We start from the raw sequence: 12,126 nt of genomic DNA on the forward strand, positions 1-12,126 counted from the left end.
CCAATGTATAATGAGGACACAAAAAAGCAAAATAGTACCCACCTTGTCTGTACAATACAAGCTTGAAAAAAAAAAGCCACCAAAAAAAAAAAAACCGTGTCGCCGCATCAATTCCGGAACTTCGGTCTGACCAGAGACTGACTATTTTTTTTTTTTGGGCCTTAGTACATTTTTTCTTTTACTCAAGGCAGGGGCTAATTTTACGCTCTGGAAACCATGAAATTCTGTACTTAATACCGGAATCAGAATCTTAAAAATACCGGACTCTTATAGAGCGCACGTATCTACCAACAATTAGGTACTCAAGGCGCTGGTAATTATGTCTATTTTTAAAGACAGGTAAATAAAGTTTATGAGAAACATGAGACCCATTATGTAGCACCTTTATAAAGGGTTTACATGGTGCTGCGGCGCATATTGCAGCCACTGCCAGAAACATTGGGGCAAACCCCTTCTCTTAGCGATGTGTAACTGGGTTCTTTAACGTGCATCACACAACACACGGGACCTACGGCTTTACATGCCATCCGAAGGAAGCAATAATGGTAAAGTGCCTTGCTCAAGAGCACAAGGACCATGTTCCCCGTCGTACCCATGTACCACGGATCACGAGTCGAACATCATAACCATTGGACCACAGCCCCCCATACTTATGACCACCACTTTAATGATCACAGAAATTCAGTGCTAATATGACCACGGATATATGCAGACTAAACTTGCCGCAATACAGAGAAGTTTAGTGAGAACCGCATGGTGCTCAATAGTTTTTGTTGTGCACCCTCGTTTAAAGATATGAATCATATTTGTAATGAGAAACTTCAACACTAGGATGTAAAATGTGACTTACGTGTTATTCACAGGGTTTCCGATGTATAGTAAGTAGGGCTAGAATTGTAGATGCCAAAGGTTAAGGGCTCTATGCACACACTATGTTTTAATGGTTGTTCCCCAAATTGTGAAGTTTCTATCTTTTTTAATGGAATCATATTGTCAACAAAAATATTTAGCTATTTCTGTTTGACTATGGAGATTATATGTATAGTTATTATTATTTTGTTTACAGAAAAGTAGTGGTTGATTATCCAATCAATTTTCATATGGGCGTAAATGGTCATTTTTTTTTTGGATGGTGGTGGTGGGGGGGGGGGGGTGTGTTACGAACCAAGTACATAAAGCAGAGCAAACTAGAACAGGCAGGTCTTCGGTACCAGCAGCAGCTGGACTGTTCAGGAAGGCCCACTTTCATGGTGCTGATTAGGCCCCAAAAAAATACTTCTGCTTCCAGTTTCCCTACGTACCCTATTCTGATAGCCCCTACCCTAATTTTTTTATGGGAAAAATGAAAAAACCCAAAACCATCAATTTCTACCTTTTACCCTTGACTACATGCAGACCCTCTCCATATGATCGTACACACACAAAAACTGGCCAAAAAAAAATCCCTACCTACCTACCCTGTTTTCAGATGCAATGTAATCGGAAGCAGAAGTATGTTTTTTTTGGGGGGGGGGGCTTTAACAGCAGAAAAGTTGTGCTAACTATAGCAGTAAATTGTGCTAACCTTAAGCACTATTTCATCGTGTGGATGTGCTAACATTTGCGCGTGCATGGAGATTCTTATTGTCACTTCACTTGGGGTTAAGCACGTGTGGAAGGGCCAAATTTAACTTGTATTTTTCCAATGTATTTTTGTATGCTTTAGTATAGGAGTAGCTCCCCTGCATAAATCACCTTTTTTATTTAGATGTCCCCTACCCTTTCATAGAAGTGTGTACCCCTGCTTAACTTTTCCCTCTTCCCCAGTAACATGATCTCTTAGAACAATAGCCCCTTTGATAAGACCATGCACATGTGCTCTGCCACCCTGTAAGACCACAGACCCCTCATGATCAGTAGCAGACCAGCGGCAGTAGAGAGAGGACCGTGCATTATATTTCCTCTCTTTCCCCCTTGATTTTCTTGGGTGCGATTTGCCCTGTTTGAGAGTTTATCTGCTCGAGTTATTGATTTCTGCCAGAAGTGTCTTTAAGGTCCACCTTATACCACACTGTGTTGGTTAAATACTGTTGGTTTTTAACTTGGTTAAAGTCCTTGGGTTTTTTTAGGTTTAAGTTTTGGTTTTTAGTCTTTGTTCTTACTTGATTTTCGTGGTCTTGGTTTTATATATTGTTAATCGAATGTTATCTGATTTCCATCTTTGTTTGCGTATGATGTTCTTGCGCGTTGCATGTAAAATACAAATTCATGCCATCTAATATCATTATGTTCTCCCGAAACACACATGATTTCAAAATGTCTGCTCGCAGAATGAGGAGTTAGCGCTCTAATTTAATATAGCTCTGTGGGTAAAACTTAAAAAGGCTTTTCAGATATGTGATGTAAAGTGAAAGATGATAATAGTCGGAGCTTACTGACCACAAGGTAAAGCCTTTGGTTCGCTTTGAATCCATCTCTCTTTTTGACATTGTTACTTCACATGGTAAAGCTTTTATCTTTTTCCAATGTAGACAGTCTTTGTCAAGGCTATATCCCAACTGACTTCCATTATTAGATGTAATGCCAAGAAATAGTGGATATTTTATCACGTCTCAGGGTTGCCGTTAGACATACGAGTTGCAAGTTACACAGGATTTTTTCAATTTACACAAAGTTCACTTTATTACATTTTAAAAACATATTGAATACAATAGTTTCAATTCAGGACAATACTGGTATCTCAAGTTAATATATACACAGCCAATAGTGCTTTTAAATAACAAATATTTTCCCTGTTCAAAAATATAAATAAAGTGTGTGTGATATTAAAATATTTCTTTGTACAAAGTGTTGTTTAAACCATCTTTATACAGGTGTATAGACATTTACTGGCCATGCTCATGTACTGATAAGCCTACATTGAGCTTTTGGGTCATAGACACAGGCATGAGATTTTTCAGACTTTTGTCTAAAATCAGACTTTTCAAATCTGAGAGAAAGACATTAATTCTATAGAAAGATAGCGATCTTTCAGACATTTCATAATTTTTTTGACTTTTTTTTTAAATTTACAATCTCATCCCTTTAGACAAAAGCATTAACTTAACTGTGAAGAAGTGAAAAGTCTATAGATCATTTGCACTGCAGCTATCTTAAGATAGTGTGTTTGCTGTTGTTCAACAGGGATAGGGTCCAATCGTATGACGTCACGTACCAAGTGACCATCCAGTTTCCCGTTATCAGCAACCATTGTAGTAGGCGTGCGTTTGGAATAGCAACCACGCCGTGCGTAGTAAAATACACAGTGGGGCTAATTTTCACATAAATTAATGGCAAATTCGTTACCAGAAGGCATAATAGTCACTACCCGTGCCGTGTAAGGTTGTCAATCACACAACCTAGTAATAAGTGTTGACTTCATGTTTTTCTCACAGTTTTGCCATCTCAGCTTTAAAGGCTTGCCTACTACACGTACCTACTGCGTTATGTGTGATCTTTGCCTACTACAATGGCGATGCTGACCTTCCGGTACCCTGAAGTACTGATCTCTATATAAAGACTGGATAGGGGATATGCATACAACATTCACACAGTAGACTTTGCATATTGACCAATTCGCCCCCGGTCTCACGAAGATGGCCGCGTATAATACGAACGTTCTACGCGTAAATACGCGCGCGTTGTATCAACAGTTGACGCGCATTTTGGTTACTTACACATATTATGATGTTCTAAAAGGGACACATTTCCGTAGTAATTATTATTTCAAAACGCCAAAAAAGTGATATTTGCGGCATTTTAGTGACCACGACGTTAAAAAATTGTAGTTAACCTTGGTCAGTGGTGGTGGTCAAAATATAAGTCAAGTGAACCGCGACGTTACAAAAGAAATCATGCTGTCTATAAAAACGGCAACTTGTCCTTTGTAGATCACCAGCCGGTCTCACCAATATGGCGTCAAATTCGATCATTGTGTGGCTCTTTATTAGCTATCCAGTCTTTATATAGAGATCAGTGCCCTGAAGTAGGCCAGGACACTTGGGGCACAGGAGTAGACTTCTAGTGCATTCATTGTTAATCAATTAACATAATCCACACCACAAAGATGGCCGCTATAAATGCAACTGATCTATCTCCTGGTGTATTTAAACAAACATTTCAGTATTTTAGGATTGAAAACTTTGTTATGGAATGTGAGTGCAAGTGCAATTTCTCAACAAGCATATATTTGAAGATGTAACAGTAGAACTTTGCTGTAGAACTTTACAGCCCATTGATGTGACACCATGTGACCATGGGCGTTGCGAGGGGGGGGGGGCAAGGGGGACAAGGCCCCCCCCCCCCCCCCGAAAAAAAGGGAAAAGAGGTGCGAAGCCATATTACTCTTAATTTGATGGGGGGGGGGGCCAAATGCTCCCCTGCTCACACTCGGAAAAATGATAAATTGAGAATATAATGAAAAAGTTAAGGAACTTTTTTGGGGAAAAATTTGCTCCCCCCCCCCCCCATGTGCATGTGACAGGCTCTCAACCAATACAAATTGCTAAACTGAGCTCATGGATATTCATTTGCATGTGGACAGTGGATCATCAATTCTCAACTTTCAAAAGGGAAACTAGCACAATTTCAACATTTGATTTTCTACTGCACAGTTACACCCACGTCCTAGGGCAAGTTTATGTAGCACACCTTGCATAACTTGGCAGACATCAACTATTTGCACTTTCGTTTCAAATATTTTTTTTTCTTCAAAACTAGCTACACACGCCACCACAATCCTAATTGTCAAATCCTCTAAATACATGTGAATCACTGATATTTTCTAAAATTTCAGCATCAAAACCTCAACAATGCTTGTCATATAATACTTTGCTTCCACATTTGTTTCTTCCACGTTGGCGTTATTGTAAACTGCAGCATCCGCCTTCAAAAATGCCTACAAACACATCAAAGGCTCAGTTATTGGTATGTGAGGTTGGCATAGTAATACTTTCCTCGCCTTCCACTTCGAATCCTGCCTGGGCCAACATGTGATTGGGCTTTCATCAGTCCCTACCCGATTCCGTGGGTTTGCCCCAGCATTTTCTTCTGGGGTTTTCCTCCCACCTCTAAAACTGTAATTTCTTCTCATTGTCTTCTCTCTACAGGTTTCTTTTGGCTTGCGAGCTATAGTGCCTAGTGCCTTTTTGCCTTTTTGAGGGATTCTTGGTTTCATAACCAGCAATTAATAATACTACTACTACTAATGACATTTGGTACTGGTGAAGGCAGACGTGGTGGCGGTATGTTTGGCAGCCTTATGAAAGAAGGGTTCAGCAGATTTACAAGTTTCTTTACCCCTAAAGCACACTTTCCCTGACATTACAACAAAAAGCACACTTTCCCTGACTTAAAACAAACTTTTTTGGCATGGGGGCCCCTCATTTTTTAGGGTTAACCTGGTAAAATCCGCACATCTTACAGTCATACCCATATGATTTACAAGTTTCTGCAGAACCGAAAAAGAAATTGTCCAAATAGTACTTGGCTGCAAGTGTTCAAACCGACTCACTTTAGGGAACGTCTCAAACCTCGGAATGTTTCTTTAGGAACAATGTGAGTTCCCATTGGGAACGTGCTGTGTTCCCAGCGTGTTCCCAACTGGAGCCGGCCGTTCCCGAGCATGCACGCGCATAGACCAAGGTTCCCACGCGGGAACACCTGGCATTCCTGGGCTGTTCCCACTGGGAACAACCATATTCCCAATTGGAACAAGTGATGTTCCCCGATGATACATTCCGAGCGTTCCGACTTGAATGTTCCCTTAGCTCAGGTTGGACGACGTCTTCATTGCAGTATGACTGACGTCCAGGGTATAAATTCTACCACCATAGCGAAAAAAATGTTAACACATATTTTTCATATTTTTACCTGACGAAGCAAGCTGAAAGTTCGCGTACATATTCCTTGTGTAGAGATCATGAAATTACCTGGCTGGATTAACACAACCCCTTAAAATTTTATTAGTAGAGTTTTTTTATTTGAAACTGTATGGCTTCTTCCCTTTCTACCTTTGCTTACAGATTTATTCTGTCAACAGGTGTAACATTTTTGAGGCACCACCCGGATGGGCGTGTCCAGCTGATCAACTCTTCATGTCAGTCAGATGCCAGCGCTCATCCAGCGATCAGAACCGGACCGATGCATTCTACACTTAGCCGAAAGTCCTGATGAGTTGGTGACGAGGGAAGGTTGGAAGGAGTGAAGCCTGACGCACAGGAACAGAAGTGAGTGGAGGGAGGGACCCTCACGTCACAGCATCAACGGTGGTCGAGGCAAAGCTAGAGCAACATGCCCCTCAACACAGTCATGAAGGACGTACTTCAAGCGTACGAGAAGGTAACTGCCAAGCTGAGAGGCCTACCTACTCCGGCCCATGGCAGGTTGCAGCGGAACTGAAGTTGCAGGTGAAAGAGGAAGACAGCTACCTGCGTATTCTAAGGCGAGTTACAAACTACCTTGGCAGTGATGAGGTCCAGGAGATGGCGGATGAAGGACAACAGGTCCTCCAGGCTCTTGGGACCTTCCTTGAGAGCATCATTCCAGAAGAGGCCGAAGTGGACTCTGCGGCAGAAGCAACAGTGGACTCTGTAGCAGAAACAGCCCTTTCCCCTCCCCCAGCAGATACCATCCCCCCCCCCCCCCCAGAGTGGGAAGTACCACCCCTTGCCGTAAAGTCGTCTGTTAATAAGGAATCGGTGACCCTAGCCAGTCTCATCAAGAGAGAACTGAAGATCGCGGGACAAATTGGCAAGCCAGGTCAGAAAGATCGGCTGACCTTTTCCAGCCTTGCAAACCAAATCGAGAGTGCCCACCAGAAGGGATATAGTGATAGGGACATCACACAGGCCGTCATCAGGTCGACTGTCCCAGGCTCCCCGCTTAGAGGTTATTTGGAGGGACGGAGCACCATTTCACTCCCCGGCCTGAGACGAATTGTAAGGTGCCACTATCAGGAGGAGGACGCGACGGCCCTATACAAACAGTTGTCTCAGCTCGCTCAGGGGCCAACAGAATCGCCGCAGGCATTTCTCATGAAAGCTCTGGATCTCCGGCAAAAGGTTGTTTTTGCAAGCCAGGAGGTCGAGTCTGGCCTACGCTATGACCCCGTCCTAGATCAGAACATGTTCCAACACACTGTGATGACAGGACTGAGAAGTGACAGCATAAAGTCTGAACTGCGTCTCCACCTGGAAGATCCCAAGATGACAGATGAGACTCTTTTTGCAAAGCTGAACGTCTGCTCCAGTGTAGAAACCGAGCGTCAAAGCAAGCTAAGTAAAATGAGGCCCCCCACCGTTCAGGAGGTGCATTGTGATGAGAAGGAGAAAGCCCCACCCAAGCCAAACACACTGACAAAAGAGATGGCCTCACTTAAGACCCAAATGGCAGCTGTCACAGTTGATGCCAAATTCTATCTTTTTCCCCTTATTTTCAAGTAATTCCTTTTCTTACTTTTACTTTCCTTTCCTTTTCTGTCGCGCAAGGTCAGGTAAGTATAGCTATTCGTTGATTTTTCTTATGTTTTCACTTTCAATGTTTGTGTATAATGGCGTACGTAGAGAACAATAGATGCATATTAAGAGACTTCAAAGTTTGCAGAACTGGGCTGCTCGTGTCATCTTTAAGTTGGATCGCCGTCATGATGCCATGCCTCTTCTAAGATCGCTTCATTGGTTACCAATTAAACAGAGGATTGTGTTTAAGATTCTTTTATTTATATACAAATTCTTTCATAATCAGGCCCCAGAGTATTTTAATGAGTGTCTTGAGTTGTATCGACCTTTGCGTACTAATCTTCGCTCCAATGCAGATCCATCTCGGCTAACTTTTCCCAGGACTCGTAGTAAGGCAGGAGATCGTACATTCACTGTTACAGCAGCTAAGGAGTGGAATGAACTTCCCTCCTATATTAAATCTGCTCCATCAGTGGATGTGTTTAAGAAGATCCTCAAAACATACCTCTTTCCCAATTGATGTATTATTGTTGTTTTGTTTGTATAATGTTTAATGATTTGTTGTTATATTGCTCATTACTACTGTAATCGCTGTGATATAGTTATACTATGAATAGCGTACCTAAATGCATAATAATAATAATAATAATAATAACAATACCTACGTGCGCATACAATTGCATATAGCCTGTACGCTGAAAGATTCAGCGAACCATGTATATGAATATTTATAAGTTGATGAATAAAGCCGTAGAAACTTTTGGTTTTTTTGCGTGTGTGTCTTAGTAAGTATTTTGTAATGTAAATAAGTGCCGTAGTCATGTGATGAAAGAGAGAAGGATCCCCGCGAAAGAAAATAACCCGAGAGGTTGATCCGCAATTGCGATGCAATTTTGAGCGACATTTTCGCTGATTTGAGACCGGGATCGGTCGTGAAGGGCCAGAAGTCCAAGGGACCAAGACCCTATCTGATTGTAAGTATGGTTGATTTCATTATTTTGGTGTATTTGGATTTTTATGACAAATTTTGCATTTATTTTGAAATGTATTGTCGGAAACCTGGCTTGAACAAAAGAATAGTCTGGTGACTAAGTTGCTTTTTGCCCATCACGATAAGATATTCGATCACGATAAGATATAAGAGATTAGCAGTGTAATTGTAATTTAATGTTTGCTCCTTAATTCTTAAAATGAGGATAAGGAGAAGATATGATTTATTCTGAGGCATTTAGTGATGCTAGATTCATTTTATGAGGATTTGCTCCACGAATGAGAGTGATAGCTTTCAATTAGCGTTTGTCTTTTGATACACATATTTATGATAATTGGAGATAAATTGTTATTATTTGCATTGTGTAACATTAATTTATTTGAAGACGGCACTTTAGCCGGAGCTAATGTCAGGCCAGCAACTAGTATAGCATATGAGACAAGACAGGTCCATAAAGCCCACATAGTCTGGTGCCGAGCGCACCACACAGCAGTCAAGGCTGTCTGATGGACACTCATCAGCCGTGAAGTATGCCGGACGTGGCCTCTGCTCATCTGTAACCGTCTACCAAGCTTGTGACGAGTAAGCGAGAGAGCCGACGCAAGGGGATCGCCGGACTCTAGACGAACGGTATAGAAGGCACAGACTAGTCTGGTGCAACAAAACCGCGGTGGGCCCATAAAAGTGCACATAATTATTCCGGAATATTTTATTGTTTATTTATTTATTGTTTAGTTAGTTAATGATATATGTACTTGATTTAAGCTAGCAATAGACTCTTAAGTTGTAGGTTTAATTGATTAATTACTGGTCGATTGAGTGATTTCCTAAGCACAATTTGTGGCTAAATCTGACGTTTATTTTATATACGCATTTATTTTGCATTTCCGTTTAATTCTTGATCATTCCTTTACCGAGTACATTTCATTGATTGGTTAATTTGTTTGAACCTTTGGCCTATAAGCTTTTAACGGAGGCCTGCAAGTAAATTCGCCAGGTTGACTAGATATACGGTATATAATTGTAAATATAATTGAATTAATTATTATTTTCTATTAATAAATTTTGTTCATATTTTTCTTGAAATTTATATCATTTTTGTGATTGAATTCTTTCTGTCTTTTACAAGTGGTTTGGGGTCTCCAAACGGGACTCACTTAAATTGCTTTAGCCAGACGGGAGTGACAGCAGCCATGCAGGAGAGTTTTCAGATGGCCCAACGTCAGCAGTAAACCCGATCACAAGCCCGACCTTCAACTCGTCGGGGTTGTGAAGATTGCGATCGTGCTGGGACCGTTGCCACATGCCCACACTGCTATCGCTGTGGCTCTCTTGAGCATTTTGCTCGTGGTTGAAGGAGTAAGCCGTCACCACAGCAGGGAAACGGACAAGGGTTGCCCCCACGGGACAGGGAGTAACCGAAACGACAGCGTCCCAGTTAACCTCACAGTCACCCTCCCAGTTCAAGTATCCACCATCCTCCAATGATGTCTTTGTTTGTCATGTCAGTCCAAAGAAGCACTACCAAATCACAAGACTGATAAGACGAAGATGTACTGTTGATTGTCTCCTCAATGATGTGCCAGCAACAGTACTGTGGGATACCGGTGTACAGGTGTCCATGTTAAGTTCTGCGTGGGTCGACCAAAACTTACGAGGAACCCCACTCCGTCCCATTTCTGAGCTACTGGACTGCGATGAGAAAGTAGACCTGCAAGCAGCCAATGGAACCCCTATCCCCTTCGATAAATGGATAGATGTTCAGCTAAAATTGACAGCACCAGAAGGAAGGCCTAAGAAAGTATCCTTTTCTGCCTTAATCACCGTAGGCCAATTGCAGCAACCAATCATCGGGTACAATGTTATCGAGGAAATTGTGAAGAGTCCAGGAGAAGACCCAAAAGTAACGTCCTTGGTAAAGCAGTTCGGAGTCTTGGCCACCACGAAGTAGCCAGCCTAGTCCAACTAATCCAATCCAACGACTCAGATGACCTCTGTAATGTCATATCGGGTAAGCAGGATGTCATCATTCCACCACAGAGTAATGTCGGCATCCGCTGCCATGTTCATGCTGGTCCAGTGCACCATAAGATGGCAGTCCTCTTTGAACCTGATGTTCGCTCGCAGTGGTCAGAGGGCTTGCAAGTTGAAGAATCTGTCGTTACTCTGTCTCGAGGGAAGTCTTGCCCTGTGACCATCAGAGTAACAAATTCCACCGACCACACCGTCGTCCTCAAGCATCGAACACCACTTGGTCAACTGCAACTGGTCCAATCAGTCACCCCCCTATGTCTCTCAACCCAAGATAAGTGGACAAGAGTACCCCAGCAAAACACCACAATAAATGCAGTCCTTGACACTGATGTCTCTTCATGACTCATGGATACCCCCCATCGATCTGAGCCATTTGTCTCCACCTCAGAAAGTTGCTGTAGAAAAGCTGCTCCATGAAGAGTCTGCAGCCTTTGCTAGAGATGGAGAGGACACGGGATGCATTGATCCTCTGCAGATGAGTATAAAGTTGAGTGACGACCAACCCGTGCAAAAGACGTACACTTCTGTTCCACGCCCCTTGTTTCAGGAGGTACAGAACTACTTGTCTGATCTCATTGCTGGAGGGTGGATAACAAAGTCGAGCTCAGCACACTCCTAACCCATTGTCTGTGTCCGTAAGAAAGATGGCACCTTGCGACTGTGTGTTAATTACCGTGAGCTTAATCGTAAGACAGTACCTGACCGCCAACCCATACCACGCATCCGAGATGTTTTGGATAACCTTGGAGTAAATTCCTGATTTTCGACCCTCGACCAGGGGAAGGCCTATCATCAAGGGTTCATGTCAGCGGACAGTCGCCATATTACAGCGTTTGTCACGCCTTGGGGACTCTATGAGTGGGTACGGATACCCTTTGGCCTAACCAACGCACCTGCGGTGTTCCAAAGGTTTATGGAAATATGTCTGGAGGATTTGAATGGTGACATCGCAATGACATACTTGGATGATGTGCTGGTTTTCAGCAACACCTTCCAGGCTCATCTCGACAATCTCCGCAAGGTTTTGAGGCGCCTTATTAAAGAACATGGAGTCAAGCTGAAACCTTGAAACCTTCCAAGTGCGAATTATTCCAGAAGGAAACACGGTATCTTGGTAGGCTAGTGTCCTCAGAAGGACATCGGATGGATCTGTCTGATGTCGCAGCGAGCAAAGCCGCGAAAAGAACAGTTCATATATTCTACTTCCTTTTCTGCCTTTGCTTACAGATTTATTCTGTCAACCACCCGTCTCCCTTACGGGTGAAACACTTGTGTCCAGAATTGTGCCTGCGCTGGGTCTAGAAATGGCAAATATGTCCGTGGGCGGCGTGTTTGCCGAAAATAAACTGCAAGTCTACACTTGCGTTGAAAACATTTTCAGTACGAACTCTCCGCGTGAAGACGTAAACGAGCGTGTCGTTTGCTGCTGTGGTGGCAGCGTGCTAGGTGTGCATGCACGCGCGTGCATAATCTTCACATGGGGAGTTCGTACTGAAAATGTTTTCAACGAAAGCGTTGAATTGCGGTTTATTTTCGGTAAACACGCCGCCCGCGGACATATTTGCCTTTTTTTAAACCCAGCGCAGGCAAAATTCTGGACACAAGGAACAGGTAAAAGGTAAAAAT

The sequence above is a fragment of the Patiria miniata genome, unplaced genomic scaffold, assembly GCF_015706575.1.
Source record: "Patiria miniata isolate m_02_andy unplaced genomic scaffold, ASM1570657v1 HiC_scaffold_14, whole genome shotgun sequence".
In the NCBI taxonomy this organism is placed as follows: Eukaryota; Metazoa; Echinodermata; class Asteroidea; order Valvatida; family Asterinidae; genus Patiria; species Patiria miniata.